The sequence below is a fragment of the Sturnira hondurensis genome, unplaced genomic scaffold, assembly GCF_014824575.4.
Source record: "Sturnira hondurensis isolate 20B ecotype Veracruz unplaced genomic scaffold, ASM1482457v3 Scaffold0000256, whole genome shotgun sequence".
Lineage (NCBI taxonomy): Eukaryota > Metazoa > Chordata > Mammalia > Chiroptera > Phyllostomidae > Sturnira > Sturnira hondurensis.
In genome coordinates this window covers 6,734,209-6,758,263 of record NW_028072887.1, presented here as the reverse complement: position 1 = coordinate 6,758,263, position 24,055 = coordinate 6,734,209, and positions in this window count along the sequence as shown.

Sequence of the window (24,055 nt, the reverse complement as noted above, 5' to 3'; positions counted from 1 at the left end):
GCTTCCACCAAGATGGAGGCGTAGGTGGAAACACTGTGCCTTCTACTACAACCAAGTTTGAATACAATAAAGGTTTGGAGAACAAAGATGCAGCCAAAGAACAGAAAATTGAACTATTAGGAAGTCTGACAACAACCAACCGTTCAACCGGGCCGGTAAGAGAGGCAGAGCCAGCAGTGGAGCGGGGACAGGCAAAAAAGATGCCGCGACCCCAAGCACTCAGGCAGCCCCACATCGGGCGGACCCAGCGAGGGCACGAGGCAGCAGGCTGACTGTGGTCACACATTCGCGTGCAGATAAACCAACAGAGTGAGCAGTGGGATGGACCTTGCGGGCTCCAGCTGCGAGCTCAGCAGCAGCAGGCTGACCGCGGTCGCTTATTCTGCTATTATTTAGTAAGTATTGCATTATTTTCCATACAAATAACTAAACTTACTTTTCCCCATTCCCATATAGGGTCTTTGTCCCTGGCTTCTTTTACTTAGTGTAATGTTACTCAGGTTTATCCATGTTGTGGTGTGTTTCAGTTCTTTATTTTTTTACAGCTAAATATTTCTTTGTATGGACATACACATTTTGTTTATCCAGTCATCTTTTGATGGACATTTGACTTATTTTTATCTTACAGTCTCTGTGAACAGAGCTCTTCTGAATATTTGTGTATCAGTTTTTTGAGTATCTGTTTTCAATTCTCTTGCATAAAACCTAGTAGTAGAATTGCTGGCTCATATGATAACTATATGTTTAGCTTATTGAGGAACTCCTAAACTGTTTTCCACAGAGGCTGAATCATTTTACGCGACTACCAGCAATATATGTGTTCTAATTTCTCTACATCCTCACCACCACTTGATTTTCTCTTTTTTTTCTTTTTTTTTAAATGATAATCATCTTAGAGGTTCTGAATGGTATCTCAGTGTGGTTTTGATTTCAAGTTACCTAATAGCTAAAGGTTTTTCAAAATATTTTTATGTGCTTATTACCCATTGGGTATATCTTCTATGAAGAAGTGTCTATTCAAGTCCTTTGCCCATGTTTATAATGGGATTATTTGCATTTTTGTCAGTTTTGAAAGCAAAAGTATAAGCAACATCATCTTGCAAACACTCTAGTCTTCCAAATGAGGAAAATGTGACAATGAGAAGTTTTAAGATGTAGCAAATTTCACCCAGTTATTATCGAAAGTGGGACTCAGGCCATCCTGCCCGCTGTGTGTTCAAGCTGGCCTAGCCACACTCTTTTGTTCGCTACAAGATAAACCTACCGAAGTTTTGACAATAGCTGGATGGGATTGGGAGGACGATCTTTAACATTGAAAGAACGATGATCACCTAAGACAATCTTAAATATTTAGAACCACGAGCACATATTTTAGTTTAAGAATAAGACTTACAGTAAAATCAGGAATTAAAATACATAATAAAACACCTAGATGAATCAAATGGGTAAAATGCATAGTTTGAGTGTCATTTGTGTTAAAGACGATTACCAAAGAAAATGCAAATCATAAACAGATTTTGGTGATCCCAACCTAAATAAAAGTTTAAAATATCCATCCATAAATTAAAGGAAGAACTCAATCTATGCTATAACATATATACTGTGAGGTATTTATTCTTTTCACCTTTAATATGGCCTCGGGCCTTTTGTTTAATTAATTCATTTTTAATTCCATTTTGTTATAAAGCATGAAAGAAAGACACAAAATAAATGAAAAGCTTAAATTGGCTGTTCAAAAATGGTTGCTACTTTTCTAGGGACCAGCCTTTCTTTTGGCAAGATAGTAGTGAAGTGGAGTGAGGTCAGGTTTGCCCTGCTCAGAGCTCTGAAGCCACCTTTGCCATTCTGCATCCTGGATCCTGAATCCTGGATCTGTTGGAGTGTCGTGCAAACATCAGAAACAAGGTCAAAGGCAGAAAACCACTAGAATGGCAGAATGGTAGACAAAAGCTGGAACTAATTGCATACTTAAAAGATCCTGAAACCAAAGCATGGATTTAGGGCAAAAGCACTCCGCTATTTTAGACATAACAGAATACAGCATGGCCTTCAGGCTGGGGTGAGAGTGCAGGCACCAAGGCCAAAGTTTGTCAGGTTAGAGATTAGAGATGAAAGACTGTTGATAAAAATACTGACAAGAGTAAATTGCCTTAGTCCATTGTAACCTGTGAGGTATATTGGCCTTACTGTTCTTTCTTGTATAAGAGAGAATGTCCTTTGTGTCAACTACCAGAAAGCATTTTAACAAATTTTCATAACTTTAACATGATGCAAATGTGTTGAGAAAGGCTTAATAATTATTAGCAGTTACTCTTCATTTTCAAGTTTTTAATAGTTTTAACTGTTTACACAGAATTTGGGGGTTATTCCAATATTCCTAGGTGACATCTTCCCTTTGCTGGAGAGAGAGGTAATGGAGCAACAAGGGAAGTTAGAGACTACTGTACATAAACTGGAGTGTATTGAGAGTCACATGTCTTCAAATTAGATAGTTAATTTGCCTTGAAGACATGGGACTAGACTATGAAGAAATTCAATTTCTCATTGAACTCTTACACATTTCTTCCTATAGATAATTCAGACCATCAGTATTAAACAAAAGGCTATGCTTCCTAAATACAAAATTTGTTTCCATTTCATATCAGGCAACATGTAAACAAAAGCCCAGCATTTGTTGCAAAAATTAAAATATGGACACACTTATTTTGCTCTGGAGAGTGGTGAATTAATTCATAAGTTTTTATACTACCTTCTCAGGCCTTATTTTATTTTTAGCTTTATCTAGTTGTCTTATGTCCAATTTATAAGTCTAACTGGAATTTGCAGATATTATTATGCAAAATATCTATGTCAAATTTTTGACAGCTAAAATGTGGTGTAGAATATGTAATGTTTGGACTAGGTTTCGTGTGATGTGACAATCTTTGTTCCTCAAAAAATGATGTAGCAGATATAGTATGTTGTACACTTCAATTCAATCTTTATATATTTCTTGCTGTATAGCAATGTAATCTGTCGAACTATCCAGCTTTCAAATAAGATGATGCCTGATGTGGTTGAGAGGTAAATCCTCACTGTTCTGAAGTTTCAATGCTGTTTGGTAGAAATTTCTCTGACAATAAAACTGCTTTATCTCAATATACAAAGTGGAACAAAAGTAGGCTTACAATTGCTTATATGGAAAATACCATAATAATTAATAAATAATAATACAATAATAAACTCTGTGTTTTAGATACTCCCAACTGTAAAATCATTTTTGTCCTAATAAGTAGCTGAAGTGGGTAAGAAAGGACTCAGAGCCAGAAAAATCCAATTCAAGGCTTTTATTAGAGGGGAGACACTGTAATCAGGTGGGCTGAGTCTGAACAGACTGCAGCCCCAAGAGAAGTGGTGGAGGGCTTTTTAAGGGTGTGGAGCAGACCCCCAGGAAAGTGAGTCACCTTGCTGATCTATTCTAAATGTCCTCTGGTCAGGGATGGCTGATTTGGCAACAGAAAATCCAGGAAATTTATGGACCTTGTTCATGGGAAATGCTGGAGGGAGAGGAGAATATCCTACTAAAAATCAGTGGGGGTTCAACTGATTTTTAGTAGGACACTGGTAGCTATGCCTCAGTTGCCTCTGATAATAGGAAACCTCATGATCAGGTATGTAGCCAGTGATACATACCCTCTTTGTTTCAGTAGTTGGTGGCTCAGGTCCTCCAAGTCCCAGAGCATTCTACTATATGTCCTACTCTGTAGTAGCCATTAGCTTCATGAGGCTATTGAATACCTTAAATGTGACTAGTATGATGAAACTAAATATTTTACTGTATTTAATTTTAACTCATATGAATTTAAGTTTAAATAGACATACATCGCTATTGGCTATAGTATCGGACAACTGAGCATAATTAATCATAGCAATCTCATTGACATTGCCGATAATTGGATTGACATCAAGCACTGTGTTTGCCAACAGATGGGAAGAATGTTGCTGAAAAAGTGAATGTTTTTTTCTCCCATTAGGAAATGTCCTACATAGCATTGTTGTATGACAATGGGCTTACTGTTTCTGACAGTAAGCTTATTGCGTCATGAATAGTAACAACATGGCAGAGCAAGACTGCTCTAGCAATTCTCTGAGATTTAATCTGTGATATTAGAATAAGTTATTAATTTTAATAAAGGTGATTTTTGTATGTAGTATATATCTTTGATGTGGTAAGAGTAAAGCACTTATGCAGTATCAACAATAATGAAGATCAGAATTGTAAATGTTTTTATATTTGTTGTCTAATTGAAATTTATCTTAAAATCTTGTGAATAGGTAGCACAATCTTAGGTCCTTTTTCTTCAATACATAAACACTCCTTTTAATTAGATTTGTTGTCTCTGTAATTATCTTTTGTGTAACTGGATTCCAAGAAGAGTATAAGGTAGACAACAGATACTTGTATATGTAATGGTTTATTTGCTTTTGCCTCCAACATATCTCTAGTAATATGAAAAAATACTTTTTGAGTCAATTAAGTAAGGTGAAAAATATTATACTGAAGAGCAGCATCTGCTTTAATATATTAAAGATAATTCAGAAAAAATAATTGAAGTAGGAACTTGGTTTTCAAAAAATCTAGAAAATAAATGATATAAATGTGAGAAATCATTTAGTGAATGATTCACTAAATTTCACAGCTAAGAAATTGAAGAGACCTACTACTATTAAAGTTAATTATTTAAGTTATAAAGTTAATATTATAAATAATATTAAGTTATAACTTAATATTATTTAAGTTAAAAGTTATAAAGTTAAGTTATAAAGTTAAGTTATAAAGTTAATTATTCACTACTATTAAAGTTAATTATTTAAAACATAGGTCTTAATATAACTGCTATTAATCTCAAATGTTTAGGCAGACTTTAGAAAGTGTACTTGGTGGGAATAATACATTTTGCTTTGTATTTTCTTGCACACAGAGGAGAGACTGTTTTCCCTTGTCTTTCAGGGGAAAAATAAAAACCAAACCTTTGACCACAGCAGAGGCTCCTTCGGTTAGGTGTTGTTTGTCCAACCCTCGAATGGTAGGTTAAGGGAGACTATGTATCTTCTTGTTCAAAGACACATAAATATACATTTGATTATATTTTGTATGAAAAATTATATTTGTCCATGATGTCCTGCATGAAGATAATGCAATAGACTAAATAACTGTTCAAGGTTCTTTTAAGCTTTATTGTTTTATCATTTAACTTTATTATCATAAATTTAAAAGCAACAAACTCAGATGATATTAAAATTGAAATATTTTAACCCTTTTAGTTTACCACAGAGAAGTTTTTTTTTTCAATTTGGCTGATAAAAGACATTTCCAAAAAACAAATATAAGAGATACCTAGGTAAGGGTAGATTTAAGAACAACTATTGCTATGTAAGTAAGCTATCTCTAGATATCAGTAAGATAGAGCAATACTGAACAAAGACCTATACAAATAATTGATAATTATAATAATTATTATTACTATGATAATGACATAACTGATAGTGTTCATTGAACTTTATTTTTCAGTAGATACCAAACTAGTTTTTTATGTGATGGGTACCAAAGTTAAGTTGTTTTTTTGTTTTTTTTATTATTGAATTTTTACAGCAATCTGATGAGGTAGATACTATTATCCCTGTATTACAAATAAATAAACTAAAGGTTAAAGGAGGTAAAAAATTCATTTTACATCATGAATAATAATAGAAAAATTGGAATATTTTGCGGGGGCTGGATCTTGTTTGTTCCCCTTCCCTTAAATATTATCATTCTGGTCCTGCCAATGTCCAATGTTTTAAAAACAGTAGCTTGCCTTCCTTCCTTCCTTCCTTCTTTCTTTTAAATTTTTAATCATGTATAGTAAAAGAGTAAGTCAGGACTCTGGGAGGAAAAGTAATCTCAAAATAGACATGAAGGTAAGAAAGTCAGAAGGACATTTTGCCTCACTGCTCATTTAGAGTCAAGAGAAAGGCTGTACTACTCTCACCAGAAAGTAGCTGTGCAGGGAAACATGACTTATAGGGCCAAAGATCACCTTAGAGATTTTTGTGCCCTAAAATGACATGCAGGCTGGAGAGGGATTCTTATGCCCTAAAACATGCACCTAACTCAGAAAAGAGTGGCTGAAGCTGGATGAATGAAGGGGTATTTTAGCCAATACACTGTCTCCCAGTTGCCTTTTCATCTAGCCAATGTTTTCGTACCAGGTAAGCTCCTGTCACTCAGGGGACAGGACCCTGAGGGGGGAAAAAACCCAAAGCTGCCTGTGCTTAAGATTCTGTTTTGCTGAAGAAATGGAATATTAAAATTATTAGTTTGTATAAAAACAAAATTTAATTTTTATATTCCTGAGTTATGAATTTACTAATATATATTTCATTGATTTGGTGGGGTTTTTAAAATTATAAAGAAATTATACTTTTTATAAAATACAGATGATATATGGCCTGATACCTGAACACTTGTAATCAATTTATACATTATTTCTGGGTTTGAAGGTTAACTTAAGGTGATGTCTCATGTAAGTGAGCAGTTTGAAATGAGTAAGAATTGTAATATTCTAGTTGTTATATACAGAAAGGTACAATTCCATCCTGCAGAGTCCACAGTAAGATGCATGAAGGTAAGAAACACGACCGTAGGTCCCCAGTCTTCAATGAACATTGAATCAAAAAATGCAACAATGAGTGGGCCAAAGATCTGGTTCTGTAACAGAAAACTTCATGAAGGGTATAAGCCAAGGTTTTCTTTATTTCTTGTTTTACCTTCCTCTTGCAATGTCCCCAGGGGACAGAATGCTCTCATTTGGTCAGTGTTCAGCTAAAAAGTACTCTTGACTTCTCTCTAGTCATATGCCATCAAAGTCTTGCTGAATGAAACTTATGAATGTAATAGATTAATTTCAATATGGTTAGTGAGTAGTTTTATATGTTACAGCTCCCTAGTAATTTCTGAAGAATGTTTTTAACTGAAAGCAACATCTCTACTTTAGTACATGGAAGGTATGACTTATGATAAAGACAGTTTGGCCTAAGCAGGCTTTCAAAGACCTTAAAATCACTCACTTTAATGGGCAGTTTTTTTTCTCACAAACAAATACTTGGCTTAGGATAATAAAAGGAAATCTAGGTAAATTACCCTTATTGATATTTTAGCTAATGGACATTTTCTTTAAAACAAAGTCCACCAACAAACTCTCTTCCCAATACCCTCTAGGTTTATAAACATGATTGCCAAAACATACCTATTGCATTTCCCAAATCTTTTTAGCTTGCCTTTCTCTAAGGAATACATTGGATTATTTGTAGATGGAAGGGACTTCTTAAGTGGCTTTTTATTTCTACAACTGTAGGTCCACATTTTAGTGATTAAAATATTTAACAAGGAATTAATAATTTTGTAATTTGAAAAAAGATGTATGAAAAAGATGTATTCACTTTTATATTATCTAGAAGTTTTAAAATTATACATCATAATTTGTTTTTAAAAAGTATAATCAAATGAGTATTGGTCTGCTTCTGTAAATTAAGCCTACACTGAAAGGTATAGAGAAATGGCAGAAGAAAAATCAATGACGAGAAAAAAAAAACCTTCAACTTTCTCACTATGACAAAAGATTCTCACTGTGCTAGACAACAAAAGACTAGCTGTTTCAAGTGTCAACTGAAGAAAAATTGAAAGGAATAAATGTAATTATTCAAATAAGTCATCAGTGACATTGATTAAGTCTATCTACCCCCAAATTATTGTGATATCTCATAACTATGAATGATGATGTTCCTGGTTTAAACACCCATAATTACAACAGGTAAATGACTCTTTAAATGGTGTTCATTTTTGCTTCCAAATCCAGTTTTCTGTCTGTAAGATCTATCCATTGACATTAAAAGGGCTGTTAAAATCCCCAGCTATGTCTGTATTTCTGTCGATCTTTCCATATATGTCCATCAAGATTTGCTTTACACATTTAGGTGCTCCTATTTTGGGTTATATCTTCTTGTTTGATTGTTCCTTTATCATTATGTACTATATTTGGTACTTAAGTCTACTCTGTAGGAAATAAGTATTTCTACCTAAGCTTTTCTCCATTTGCATGAAACATCTTTTCTCGTCCCTTTACTTTCAATCTTTATGTAACTTTCATTCTTAGGTGGGTCTCTTGAAAACAGCATATATATGGGTGGTGTTTTCTTATCCATTCATCTATGTTATGTATTTTGATTGAAACATTTAATCTATTTACATTTAAAGTGATTATTGATTAATATGTATTTATTGCCATTTTATTTTTAATAATTTTCTTCTTTTTAAAGCAAGATCTTTAGCATTTGTTTCTGTATTGGTTTGGTGGTAACAAATTCTGTTACATTTTTCTTGTCTCAGAAGCTCTTTATTTCTCTTTCAATTGTAGATGATCGCTTTCTTGGGTAAAGTAGCTTTGGTTATAGGTCCTTGATTTTCATCATTTTGAATATTTCATGCCAATCTCATCTGGCCTAAAATGCTTCTGTTAAGAAATCAGATGAAGTCTTATAGACACTGCCATGTAGGTAACTAATTGCTTTTCTCTTATAGCTTTTCAGATTCTCTCTTTGTCTTTAAGCTTTGCCATTTAATTTTGATCTTGGTATGGGCCTCTTTGGGGGCATCTTTTTTGGGACTCTCTGTCCTTCCTGCACATTGTCTTTTTCCTTCACCGGGTTGTGGAAGTGTTCAGTCATTAGTTCTTCAACAGGTTCTAGATGCCTTGCTCTCTTTCTTCTCCTTCTGCTACCCCTATGATGCAGATGTTTTTACACTTCATGTTGTCCCAAAAGTCCCTTAAATTATTCTCATTTAAAAAAATATTTTTTCTTTTGCCTGCTCTGATTAGGTGTTTATTTTTTCTATCTTGTCTTCCAAATTGCTGATTTGATCATCTGTTTCATCTAACCTACTGTTTATTCCTTCCAGTATATTATTTATTTCAGATATTGTAGTCTTCATTTTTGACTGATCCTTTCTTATGGTTTCTGTGTCTTTTTTCATGCTGTTGAGTATGCTTATAACCATTACTTTGAACTCTATATCATAAATTGCTTGCTCCCATTTCATATAGTCCTTCTTCTGGAGAATTCTCTTGTTCTTTCATTTGGTGCCTATTTCCTTGTCTCCCAATTTTGGCAACCTCTTTATGTTTGTTTCTATATACTAGATAGATCTGCAAAGACTCTGGTGCAGTTCTATGTCAGCCACTGCATGTGACTGTCCCTGGGCAACCTGTTTGGAGCTATCAGTAATCCATAGCTTGTGACTCCTCCCTCTGCTGTGCCAGGATGCATATTGAAAGGACCAAGCTGTGCACCAAGGCCAGTTTTTATAGTACCAGGCACAGGGGAAGGTCAGATAAAGTCTTAAAGCACCCACAGTTTGCCTATACCTTCAGGCTGCCTGTTAGACTTAATCACTGAAAGATCCTTCTGATCAGCAGGGCTTAAGTTCCACAGGGTGGAGTGACATTGATTCCTGTGGGTAGGATTATTGTGCCCCCCAAAATTGATGGCACATGGAGGGGAGTTTTCTGAGAAAGATGGCTTCTAAAGTATGGGAATGATTCAGCACAGGGATCGTGAAGGCTGATCCTTCAGCTCTCTCCCCAGAGCCACCAACCCCAGACTCTCCTCATGCATGTCTAGTTCACGGTGCCCTCTCTCTGCCGAATCCCAGGGAGAGTTGCTGCAAACAACATTTTATGCATTGGCCCTTTAAGAGTGTGGTTCTGTCTCTAGCTACCTCTCCCTGGGGAACAAATCCCCTGCTGCTTTTCACAGCTAGGTGTTATGTGGGTGCCTTTCCCTATTCTGATGTTCTAGTCTGGGGAGCCTGGCTTGGTGTTTAGACCCCACACTTCACAGGGGAAACCCCTCAGCCTCTGAAATATATATCTAGAACTTCCATATCTGACCATAGAAGACCTGCCAGGCTTCCAGCTTCTCCACATTTCCCACTAGTCTGAATGTGGTGATGTGGTTTCTTTGTTATGTCCTTCCTTATAATACTCCTCTCCAGCTAGTTTTCAGTTGGTTATTTAGGTTAATTTTTCTATAATTTAGTTGTAGTTCCAGTTTGGTTTTGGGAGGACTTCAGTGTAGCTTTCATCTATTCTACTGCCATCTTGGATCCTCTGCAAATCTTAATTCAATGTCATGAAATAGCCTTGGATAAGCTTCAAGAAGCATAAAACACCATGAAATTAAATACACAGAATTTTATTTTATTTTTTTAAAGATTTTATTTATTTATCTTTAGAGGGGAAGGGAATGAGAGAGGGAGAGAAATATCAATGTGTGGTTGCCTCTTGTGTGTCCCCTGCTGGGAACTGGCCTGCAACCCAGGCATGTGCCCTGACTGGGAATCGAACCACTATACTCTGGTTCGCAGGCCCATGCTCAATCCACTGAGCTACACCAGCAAGGTCTAAATACACAGAATTTTAAATGCAAGTATATAGAGCATTTTTATAAGGGAAAACTCTGTATGTAATTAGATTCTTTCTGTAATATATAGTCATACACACACAAATTAAATATCATTTTTGTAGATAACTTGAGAATCAGAAAAAATATTTACATGCTTTATATGTATTGTAAATTTTTCTATGGGTATATGGGAACTGTGCTCATTTTTAATTTATTTATTTAATTGTTGTTCAAGTACAGTTTTCTGTCTTTTATTCCCATCCCAGCCCCACCCCCCCAGTGCTCCCCACCTCCTTTCCATTTCCATCCCCCTTAGTTTCTGTCCATGAGTCTTTTATACTAGTTCCTGTGTATAAAAGGGGGGAAAACCCTTCCCCTTTTTTCCTGGAATTCCCTCCCCTCTCCGCTCTGGTCACTGTCAGCCTGTTCTCCATTTCAGGGTCTCTGGTTATATTTTGCTTGTTTGTTTGTTTTGTTGTTTAGGTTCCTGTTAAAGGTGAGATCATATGGTATTTGTCTTTCACCACTTGGCTTATTTCACTCAGAATAATGCTTGCCAGTTCCATCCATGCTTTTGCAAATGGTAGGAGCTCCTGCTTTCTTTCTGCTTTATAGAATTCCACTGTGTAGATGTACCATAGTTTTTGGATCCATTCATTTACTGCCAGGCACCTAGGTTGCTTCCAATACTTGGCTATTGTAAATTGTGCTGCTATAAACATTGGGGTGCATAGGTTCTTTTGGACTGGTGTTTTAGGTTTCTTAGGATATAATCCTAGCAGTGGAATTGCTGGGTCAAAAGACAGATCCATTTATAGTCTTCTTAGAAAATTCCGTACTGTTTTCCATAGTGGCTGAACCAGTTTGCAATCCCACCAACAGTGCACTAGGGTCCCCTTTCCCCCACAACCTCTCTAACACTTGTTGTTTGTGGCTTTGTTTATGATCACCAGTCTTACCTGTGTGAAGTGGTATCTCATTGTGGTTTTAATTTGCCTCTCTCTAATCGCTAGCAATGTTGAGAATCTTTTCATGTGTCTCTGGATCCTCTGTATGTCCTTGGAGAAGTGTCTGTTCAAGTCCTGTGCCCACTTTTTAATTGGGTTGCTTGTTTTCTTAGAGTGGAGTCGTGTAAATTCCTTGTATATTTTGGAGATTAAACCATTGTCTGTGGTATCATTGGCAAATATGTTTTCCCATAGAGTTGATTTTCTTTGTATTTTAATACTATTTTCTTTAGCTGTGTAGAAGCTTTTTATTTTGATGAGATCCCATTTGTTTATTCTCTCCTTTATGTCCCTTGCTCTAGGGGATATATCAGTAAAAATGTTGCTGCGTGAAATATCTGAGATTTTCTTGCCAATGTTCTCCTCTAGTACTTTAATGGTGTCACGGCTTGTATTTAAGTCTTTTATCCACCCTGAATTTATTTTTGTGTATGGTGTAAGTTGGTGCCCAAGTTTTATTTTTTTGCACATAGCTGTCCAGTTCTCCCAACACTATTGGTTGAAGGGGCTATTTTTAGTCCATTTTATGTTGCCACCCCCTTTGTTGAATATTAAATGACCATAGAGACTTGGGTTTATTTCTGGGCTCTCTGTTCTGTTCCATTGGTCTATGTGTCTGTTTTTATACCAGTACCAGGCTATTTTGATTACAGTGGCCTTGTAATACAATTTGGTATCAGGTATTGTAATCCCCCCTACTTTGGTCCTCTTTCTCAAAATTGCAGCTGCTATTCAGGGTCATTTATGGTTCTATATAAATTTTTGAAGTATTTGTTCTATGTCTGTGAAACATGTAATTGGTACTTTGATAGATATTGCATTGAATCTATAAATTGCTTTGAGCAGTTTGGACATTTTGATGATGTTAATTCTTCCAATCCATGAACAAGGTATATGTTTCCAATTGTTTGTGTCGTCCTTGATTTCTTTCTTCAGGGTTGTGTAGTTTTCTGCATATATGTCTTTTACCTCCTTGGTTAGGTTTATTTCTAGGTATTTTATTTTTCTTATTGCTATATTGCAGGGGATTATTTTCTTGATATCTGCTTCTGCTGTTTCATTGTTGGTATACAAAAATGCCTTTGATTTCTGGATATTGAGTTTGTATCCCACTGTGTTGCCAAATTCATTTATTAGATCAATAGATCTTTGGGTAGAGGCTGTAGGATTTTTTATGTACACTGTCAGGTCATCTGCAAACAGTGACAGTTTTGTTTTCTCCTTTCTGATTTAGATGCCATTATTTCATTTTCTTGTCTGATTGCTGTGGCTAAAACTTCCAATACTCTATTGAATAGAAGTGGTGAAAGTACACAACCTTGTCTTGCTCTTGATTTAAGTTGAAAAGCTTTTAGTTTTTGCCCATTGAGTATGATGTTGGCTGTAGATCTCTTATATATGGCTTTTATTATATTGAGGAATGCTCCCTCTATTCCCATTTTGCTGAGTGTTTTTATCATGAATGGGTACCATATCAAAAGCTTTTTCCACATCTATTTATATGATAATGGGGTTTTTGTCTTTGCTTTTGTTTATGTGATGTAATACATTCACTGATTTGTGAATACTGAACCATCCTTGCATCCCTGGGATGAATGCCACTTGGTCATGGTGTATGATCTTTTTAATGTATTGTTGGATGCAGTTTGCCAATATTTATTTGAGGATGTCAGCATCTATGTTCATCAGTGATACTGGCCTGAGGTTTTCTTTCTTTGTTGGGTCTTTATCTAGTTTTGGAATTGTGATGATGCTGGCTTCATAAAAAGAGTTTGGGAGTTTTCCATAATTACGGATTTTTATTGAATAGTCTGTGAAGGAGAGGAGTTAGCTCTCCCTTAAATGCTTTGTACAATTGTCCTGTGAAATTATCTGGTCCAGGGCTTTTGTGTGTCAGGAGTTTTTTGATTATTGCTTCAATTTATTTTGCTGTTATTGGTCTGTTCAAACTTTCTGATCCTTCTTCACTGAGTTTTAGAAGATTATATTTTTCTAGAAATTTGTTCATTTCACCTAGGTTTTCAAATTTCTTGCCATACAGTTATTCTTATAATTCTTTGTATTTCTGTGATGTCAGTTGTAATCTCTCCTCTTTCATTTCTGATTGTGTTTATTTGGGTCCTCTTTTTTTCTTGATAAGCCTGCTTAAAAGCTTATATATTTTCTTTATCTTTAAAAAAAAAAACAGCTCCTGAATGCAATGATCCTTAGAATTGTGCTTTTCGTCTCTATGTCATTTAACTCTGCTCTGATCTTGGTTATTTTCTTTCTTCTACTTGCTCTGGGCTGTCTTTGTTGTTGTTCCTCAAGTTCTAGTAGACGTAGGGTTAGGTTGTTTGTTTGCAATGTTTCTATCTCCTTTAGGTAAGCCTGTATTGCTATGAACTTCCTTCTCGGGACTGCCTTCGCTCTGTCCCATAAGCTTTGGGTTGTTTTGAGTTCATTTTCATTTGTTTCCAGAAACTTTTTGATGTCTTCCCTAATTTCATTCTTGACCCATTTGTTATTTAGTAGCAGGCTATTCAATCTTCTGATTTTGAGTGTTTTGGATTTTTTCCCTTGAGCTTTGTTTCCAGTTTCAGTCTCTTGTGGTCAGACAAAGTGCTTGGTATGATTTCAATTTTCTTGAATTTGTTGAGGCTTATTTTGTGTCCTATCATGTGGTCTATCTTTGAAAAATTTTCATGTGCATTTGAAAAGAATGTGTATTTAACTTCTTTGGGATGAAGGGCTCTATATAAATCACTTAAGTCCATTTCATCTAGGGTGTTGTTTAATGCTGCAATATCTTTGTTGATATTTTGTTTGGAAGATATGTCCATTTTTTTACAGTGGGGTGTTAAAATACCCTACTATAATTGGGTTGCTGTCAATATCTTTCTTGAAGTCCTCTAAGATTTTCTTTATATATTTGGGTTCTCCTATGTTGGTTGCATATATATTTCCAACGCTAATGACTTCATGGTGGATTCTTCCCTGGAGTATTATGAAGTGACCTTCTGGGTCTCTCTTTATGGCCCCTTTTTTGAAGTCTATTTTTTTCTGATAGGATTATTCCCTCTTCAACTTTTTTTCTTGTCCATTTGCTTGGGAAATTTGTTTTCAGCCCTTCACTTTCAGTCTGTGTAAGTCTTTTGTCCTGAGGTGGGTCTCTTGTAGGCAGCATATGTGTGGATTCTGCTTTCTTATACATTCAGCTATACTATGTCTTTTGATTGGAGTACTTAATCCATTTATGTTTAGGGTTATTATTGATAGGTACTTATTCATTGCTATTTTTGCACCTGTGTTTCTCTCTGTCTCTCTTTTCCTTCCTTTCCTTAAAGCAGTCCTTTTAGCATCTCTTGCATAGCTGGTTTGGTGGATGTGTATTCTTTTAGACTTTTTTTTTGTCTTGGAAGTTGTTTATTTGGCCTTGTATCTGGGCTGAGAGCCTTGCTGGGTAAAGTAGCCTTGGTTGCAGGCCTCTGGTTCTCAATACTTGAAATATTTCTTGCCATTCTCTTCTTGCTTGGAGTGTTTCCATTGAGAAGTTAGCAGCTAACCTTATTGGGGCTGCCTTGTATGTTACTTCCTTTTTCTCCCTTGCTGCCTTTAACATTCTCTATTCATCTTGAAATTTTGCCATTTTAAATATGATGTGTCTTGAAGTAGGCCTCTTTGGGTTCTTCTTGATTGGGACTCTCTGTGTTTCCTGGATTTGTGTGACTTTTTCTCTCATCAAATTAGGGAAGTTTTCCCTCACTACTTTTTCAGATAGGTTTTCTATCCCTTACTCTTCTTATTCTCTTTCTGGTATCCATATTATTTGGATATTATTACATTTCATATTGTATTGCATTTCTCTTAACCCCTCTTCATTCTTTCTGAGCCTCTTTTCCTGTTCTTGCTCTTTCTGGGTGTTTCTTCCTACTTTGTCCTCCAACTCCCTGATCCAATGTTCTGCTTCATTGATCCTCCTTTTGATTCCTTCCACTGTGTTATTCAGTTCAGAAGTTGTATTCTTCATTTCCTTTTGGCCCTTGTTGATAGTTTCTATTTCCTTTTTTTTTATGTTGATATGGTTTGCAGTCAGTTCATTGTAGTTTCCCTGTAGTTTATGGTAGGTCATTGTGAGCTCATTGAACTTCTTGATAACCATTGCTTTGAACTCAATATCTGATAGTGGAGTTGCCTCTATTTCATTTAGCATTCTTTCTGAGGCTTCCTCCTTATCTTTCATTTTGGGATTTTTTTTTTTTTGTCTTCCCATTGTTTGTGAGACTCTTGTTAGTTTCAGCTTCTTAAATTGATCTCTTCTGGCTCTCTGAGTTTATGGTGTGAACTTGTGTGGTAGAATAACTGTGAGATTCAGTGGTCTTATATCCTTGATTTCCCAAGCTCACTGGCCTTGGGCTGTCTTTAAGTTGGCTCTGTGTTTGTTTTGGGGTTTTGATTGTTTTGGAGTCTTTCTTTTGTGGGTTTGTCCCACCAGCTGGTTAACTGATGGTCACTGTCCATCACTTGTTGTAATTTGTTGTGCTGGTGAGAGCATGTTGTGTTGAAGCTGGTTCTTCCATTTGTACAATGTTTTGAAGATTCTCTTTTGCTTTTGTTCAGTTGTTTGTACTGGGCAGTTTCTCCAGTATTTAGTTGTATTTCCAGATAGGTCTTGGATTGATGTTTGTGTGGTTTCTATTCCCTCCTTCACCTTCTTTTGTTGTTATCTGTTGGTGGTTCCTTTGTTGTTGGGTTTTTTCTTTCAGTGGGTATCCTGGTGTTTACCTCTTCTACCTACACTTTTTTAGTGTGTGATCAGATGGAGGGTAAAGCAAAATAGTTTATGATTGCAGGAGAGTATTCTATGATATTTACAGTAGCAGCTGGTAGAGAAGAGATAGGAGATTTTTTGGTTATGTATAGTGTTAATCGTGATCTTCAACCCAACTAGACACTTTTATGAAAGGATGGACAGAAGATAAGACTCTTGTTGGGGTGGGAAGTCTTGTGAGTTGGATCTAGAAAGCAGTGAAGTTGTGGGAGGTCAGATTCTGAGGTAAGGTGAGAGTAAAGGATAGTAAATAGGTATAATGTGTGAGAGAATAGAGTTAACCACTACAGTAATAAAGTTCAGGAAACTGTGAAGTGGCCTAAGATCCTGGAGAGGTGTTGGAAGTATTTGTAATTGTATGGAACAGCTATTATTTACAATAATATTAGAGCAACAATCATATGACAGAATCTATGTGTTCTGGATAACATGAATGGGGGTATAGAACTTTGAGTAGTGTGCTGAAGGAACACAAGTGACATGAAAGATAGTAAATTAGCAGTACACTTTGAAAGAGAGAACAGGGAAAACCTGTCAAATGATACAATTTAACCAGCCAAGGCAAAGGAGACTATACAGAAAAAGGAATACAAAAATACTATTAAAATAAAAGATGTAAGAATAATGAAAAAAAGCCCTGGCTGGCGTAGCTCAGTGGATTGAGCACAGGCCTTCGAACCAGAGGATCTCAGTTCGATTCCCAGTCAGGGCACATGCCTGGGTTGCAGGACAGTTCCCTGCAGGCCAACTCCCAGCAGGGGATGCACGAAAGGCAACCATACATTGATGTCTCTCTCCCTCTCTCCTTCCCTTCTAAAGGGAAATAAATAAATAAAATAAAATAAAGTTGTAAAAAAAAGAATAATGAAAAAATAATAATACAAATATGCAGTAACTTGTAGATTCCCTACTATAGCAAAGTGAAATTTGTCTCTCTGTCTGTACTATTGGAAAGCCCCTCTTTGGGTCCAACTCTGGTCTTTTCACAGTTCCAAGTTTTTTGTCTCACTTGTGGGTATTAAAAAAAAAACAGGAGAAGGGAAGAAGAAGACATAAATTTGGAAATAAAGGAAGAAGGAATAAAACAAGAAAGAAGGACAGAGAGGAAAAGGGTATCGAAAGATAAAGCAATAATAAAATTAAAAAAATAAAAGATTACCTAAAAAAAACACACGCACACACACAAAAAACCTCTTGGTTTCAAACTGGCCAAACCGGTTTTTCTGGTCTCACTGGCTGCGGCATGCTGAGGGATGATTGGTGTGGCCTTTCTCCTTTCCCGATGTGTACTCAGCCAGTCTTGTGAGCACTTTCCCAAGAGCTCGTCTGATGCCTCTCCTCAGTGCCCCATGAAGGGGATCCAGGTCCTCTTTAGAGCACTCTTTCCCCAGGGTCATCTCCACAGGCTGGGGTGTAGGTGCGCACACCTGGCCAGGCTGCCTGGATCCCAAGGACTTGGGCAAGAACCCTTCCCAGTGCTATTGGGGAATGCAAGGCCTTTCACCTGGCCTGGTGGGGGGTAGGCCTAGCAGCTGTCACAGGAGAATCCCCCAAACAGTTTTACCTTTTGAGAAATTCCTCCCACTCAAGCCTGCTGCTCAGTATAGCCCAGTTCTTCAGCCAGACTGGTGACTATCAGGGTCAGAGCCCAACACTGCGACTCTCAGCTCTCCCAAGTAACGACCGCAGACTCGCGGGTGATAGACTCGCGGGTGATCACAGCCCCTGTGTGTTGGCCTCTTTGTCCTTATTCCCCTCTCTGTAACTTCAAGCAACCAGGTCTCTCCCATATTGCTCAAACCCTGCTTGGCCAGGAAGGGAGGGAGCAGATGACTGGTTCTCTCCTAACAACCTTGTGGCAGGTCCTAGGCTCCCAAAGAGCCCGAGGTAGCCTCAGCGCTGGGGCCTGGGCAATAGGCGTGCCCTGAGGCTGCCACTGCCCCTGCTTCTGCACTGGTCCCTGGGACCTTATTGTCCTGCAGCCCTCTCCTTACTGTCCGGTTTTTTAGTGTCCACTACAATTTCTGGTGTCTTATTTTCATATATGCTGAGGTACTGTTGTCTGTTTGCTCTTTTCCTCCCTAGATTGGCCAGGTTTTTCTTCCATGTGTAGGGGGATGTGGAATCTACTCTGTCCTGCTCTGTTGCCATCTTCCCCTTGTATATATTGTAAATTATTAATAAGAAAAGAATTATTCCGCAATATCTGACCTTCATGTTCCAACTTCCTATTCTTTGCAAAAGGAATACTCTATATCGACTAAAGAAATTCTGATTTGGAAACATGATTTTATAAGTAAAATTTCATCCTCTTTGCCTATGGCTCCAACCTCCTTCTCAACACAGCTTGCCTGCCTCTGGTTCTCTGCCCAAGGTGTAACGATTCCTTGCAGTTCCAGTGTGTTTTCTATTCTCTCTGACCTCTTAACATTTGCAGACACAGCTTTTTTTGTCTGAAATAGTATCTTCACTTTCAGTCTTCCACTAATTAACCCTGGTTGTCCTCAGGGTATCTCTCTGATGACCATTGACCAGGACCTTAGGCAAATCTTCTCTGTCAATGCACATATCCAGCTGCATTAAAATAATGCACATTTACATTTTCTTCATTAGTAATTTGCAGAGTTCCTCAAAATCATATGTGTTTGATTTTATCTCAGTAAATTCACAATCTCACACACAAAAAGGTCTGGTACATAATAGGTCAATTATCTAGTATACATTTATGGTTTAGGAAAAAATGAGTTGTAATGATTGAATGGTTTAATGCATTTTTAAGGTGCATATGTTTTAAATATACATATGCATATATATGCTAAAGAAATTAAGAATTAATTTGGAAATAATTTCCAAATTAAGAATTAATTTGGAAATAATTTCATGCACAAAGAAACAATGTAGAAAGATATAATAAGGGAATTTTCTTGAAACCACTGAAGTGATTAAATTCACATCATATAGTTGACATCTGAAGAAATCTACTTTCTCTTGAATCATTAATCACGTGTCCCATTTGAATGCATCCCAGAATTCATAATTTTTGTAACACAGTCTGGTTGATGTTCCCAGGGAAGGGATGGGATTTATATTTTCTCAGACAACTAACCCAGAAATATTCTATTCTCAAATTAGAATTTAGACAAATTCTACCTACTTACCCTCATTCTCTAGCTCTCTGTTTAATCCTCACTCAAGAGTGAGGAAGGGAGGGAGAAAGAGAGTGAGAGAAACGTCAAAGTGAAAGAACACATCAATCGGCTGCCTCTCACTACACGCCTGGACCAGGAAGCAAACCTGCAAACCAAGCATGTGCCCTGACTGGGAATTGAACCTGACTGGCCTTCCGGTTTACGGGACAACACTCCAACCAACTGAGCCACACTAGCCAGGGCTACTTACTTTCTTAATATCAAAACAGGTTGAGAAAAGTGGTTAACACCTCCCATATATCCCGATAAATTAACCATTTTATGTAAGCCATTAAAACATCAATCAGATTACAGTAACAATTTCTGTAGTACTGGGCTATACCACTTACAAATGTGAGCATCTGGCAACAAATAACCTAAGAGAACATTTTCTTTTCCAGTGGTACTATCCATAGAGGTTTAAACTCAATTTCTGCTACCATTTACATTTATTTGGGAACATATCAGAAGAGACTACATGTAAAAATATTTCCTTCTCTTCTAATTCTTGACTGCTAAAAGATTTTATTTATGATCTTTGCCCCATTTCCTATCTGGATTGAATTTTGACCTTTATAGGTTTGCTGAAAACAAGCATTCTAATCTCAACTACTGTCACTTATACCAGAGGTGAATAAATACCAATAAGCAAAGGGATATTTATTGCGGGCCATGCATATGCTGCAATAAATATCCCTTTGCTTATTGGTATTTACTCACCTCTGGTATAAGGGACAGATCTTCCCAAGATCTACCTCTGTCACCATACCTGGGGTTCTAGGAAAGGAAATCAAATGCTAGTGCTTTGAAGGTAATGTGAAATTTGCAGCTGGTCTCGGACCCTGAAGTGCCAATTCCATTTCATTGTGTAGATGAACTCTGTGTTAGTTTCTGTAGAAAGAGTGACTGCCCATTAAACCTCCTCCTGGTAATTCAGTTATTGTTAAACATACAGTACAGTACAACTGATTCGGCAATTGCTAGCAGTTAAGATAGAATGGTAAATATTATGGTGAAGTGAACTGAGATGTCTCAAGTCTGGGAATTTTTGCTTCCCAGGAGGTGTTGGTGAGTTAGAGTTACATTTAATCAGTGAAGAAACAGATAATCTTTTCTCTTTCTTTTCTTCTTTCTCTTTCTTTCTTCTCCTTCTCCTTTGCTTTCTCCTCCTCCTACTCCTTCTTCCTATTCTCTCTCCTGGAATATCCAATAAATATCATCTGTTGAAGTACTTCCTCTAATATCTTAGTTTAAGAATTCCTGGTTACAAAGGTTCATGGGAACTTTTCCCACAGAGGGAAATGGGTGCTTGCATTCTCTCTGGGAATTTTATTTTAAAAAAGCTATTTTTGAGCATTTGTGTAATGAGTATTCAAAACATGCCTGTCAGATTATTGGATGGACTTTGCATTAAGTCTTTAAGATACTGCTGGGGGTTTTGGGGTTTTTTTTTTTTTTTTAGTCCTTTGGTCATGTTTCTACTAATTGAGAAGTTCCTTTAAGACTGAAAAGTTTTTTCAAACAACAGCACACTTTTCTTGCTTTTGTTGTATGTTTTGCTTTTTACTGTTGGGCTTTTGGTCTGAAGCTGGAAACTAACAAAAGGGACACAGAAAATGCTACCCTGTGGGTAAGTTGCTGCATTTGTCAATGGGCTCTGACCAAGCAATCTCAACCATTTTTACTATTTCTGTAGAACTCCAACTCAAATAGGAGCCTCTTCCTCATTGGATAACCTAAACAAGAGTTCTACTTATTATATTTGCTTCTTTAAATATATACAAATCAAGAAGATGATGAAGTTAGGCACTAGTAGCTGGTTTTTACATAACACAGCAAATCTTGAATTACTTTTTGCCAAATGTGGAGGCAGAGTTGAAAGTGGATCCTTTAAATAGCCTGGGGAAATAATCTATATTTTGCTGAAACATCTCTCCGATGCATTTTTAGGACAGGAGCCAGACCTATTTTCTTGGTCTCAAAGCCTCATGGCAAACCTTAAAGCTTGTGTGTGTACGTACATGGATGTGTCCACTAGCATTTGAAATGAAAAGTACTGCCTCTCTCTTACTGTATCAGTGAAAAAATATCTCTATATAGCCTATATATAATAGAAAACTACCATATGGAAGATTAACAAACTACAGGCTATAAATAGCAAACCAAATATCTTGGAATATTTGAAGCCATATATGGTAACAGATGTCTGTATTGGTAACCTAGATATTACTTGAATTTTTGGTGCAGCATTCTTATCACATGGCTTAATTAATCTGTATTATTTTTCTTTATATATGACAATAATAAAATTTATGAATGAATTCTAATAATCTCTCACATATTTTGTGTAAGTTCCCCATGTTATAGTAACAATATGAACTCAAATTCTTTGACAGATCATGTTTGTTCAGATTTGATATAAAAATGTGTTCCAGGTTGGAAAGGCAAGAAAGGCTTGAGATAGTAATGTAGTCAGATGCTTCTTGACCATGGGCCATGGAAGCTGCATTCCATTGTGAAAAATTCCATGATAAATTAAATCCTGGGGTATGGAAAGGCACATTACATCATGCATTCTGATGAGAGAAGTGACAAAAAAAGGGGTTACGGATTATTTAAGTAGCAGAAGAGAGGCTCTTCAGGTCATTCATTTCTGTTAATATTTTAAATTAAATGATATCTTTATGAAATCTGTTGTTTCTTCAAACGTTTAAGAAATAGAAAGGGGCCTCAAACTGTGCTGAAACTCTGTGAAAAGCTTAGAGAGCTCAACAGGGTGCTCCAGGGCGAAGACTGCCCGCGGAGGAGTAGAAATGGAACAACACAGGTTTCAACTATCTGGGTCCATTAAGGTCAGGTGCTTTTCATCTGGTAAACAGTTGACATAGTTAAGGCATGGAAAATACTATACAGTACTGTAAACGTATTTTTCTTCTTATGATTTTCTAAATAACACCTTTTCTCCACATTGTTGTAGAAATACAGTGTATATTACATATAACATACAAAACATGTGTTATTTGACTGTTTACATTGTTGGTAAGGCTTCCAATCAACTGTAGGCTATTAATAGTTACACTTTAGGGGTTCGAAGGTTATACGTGGATTTATTTTCTACTGAGTGAGGTTAATTCCCCTAACTCAGTGTAGTTCAAGTGTTGACTGTATTTTATAGGGCAACCAACACCAGGTCCTAATGTGTCCATCATGATTAAGTCACTGGCTGGGAACTGCTTAGGGAGCATGTATATTTGACTCACAGAATGCAATGAATACCAAAATGCAATAACTCAAGCCCGTTATGTGATTGAGGTCTTAAAAGAGTTTTGTTCTAAAAGGTATATCTGAATGGCATGCCTTCATTACCTCTACATCAAATACCAGATTTTGTAAAATTTCTTTTTTAAAATATAATGTGTAATAACAAACATTATATAGTGCTTGGTCTCAATGTAAAAACAATCTTTTACAAGACCTTAAAAAAAGTAAAACTCGATGGAAATCATAATAGAATAACTGAATTTAGAGCTTTACAATGATCATAGATGGCAAGAGCCTATATATACATATATGTGTGTGTGCATATATATACACATACACAATTACAAATTCAATGAAACTGTAGTTGATATTTTAGTAAGATTTTATAACTTAAATATAAGAAAGCAGAAATTAATTAAGGACACAAACAACATTCATGAGGAAGAGTAACAAAATGGGGACGCTTGCCTAATATAAATAAAAATGATAAAGTAATGCAATAATATCAAGCATTTAAAAATAAACCCACTAATTCATCATAGCTCAATAAACCATGAAGTAGGAATACAAATAAATGTGTAAAAGATGGCTTCATCATTTAATGTTACTGGGTAAGTGATTTCATCACATATTTTTCTGAGAAAGTAATTGGAACCATACCTCAAAACATACTTGAAAATCAAACACAGAAGGATGAAAATCTAAATGTGAAAAATATTACTTTAATACTTTGAAAGAAGAAGCAAAATAATATTTTATTATTGGAAGGAGAAACTTAATGAGTAAAATGAAACACATAAAAATGGATGAATTTGACTATACTGAAATTCAAAATTCTGTTCAACTAAACACACAATAAAATGCAAAGCAAATAATTTTAATAAAGTGTTTACAATGCATTTTTAAGCTCTATAATTTAGTATGATTAAGAAAAATCAGTAGGAACATAGGCAAATGAAGAGACCAAACAATTCTTATAAATGAAAATATCAATTATCAACAAACTTATAAACTGTTGCTCAAACTCTCTAGTAATTAAAAAAAAAGATTTTAAAAGCCAGGCAGTATCACTCTCCGTCCATCAGAATCAGAAAAAAATTAAATCTGTAAATACCAAATATATTTGCATATATTTTAATGAGACTTTAAATGTACACAACTACTTGGAAAGCACAGTTTTCAATACCTAATAAAGCTGAAAATGCATATACCTTACAAGTCAACAATCTCATTGCTATATACATAGAAAAATGTTCATGCTATCAAAAGACACGCTCCTACATGTTTATTACAGCAATTTGTGCAAA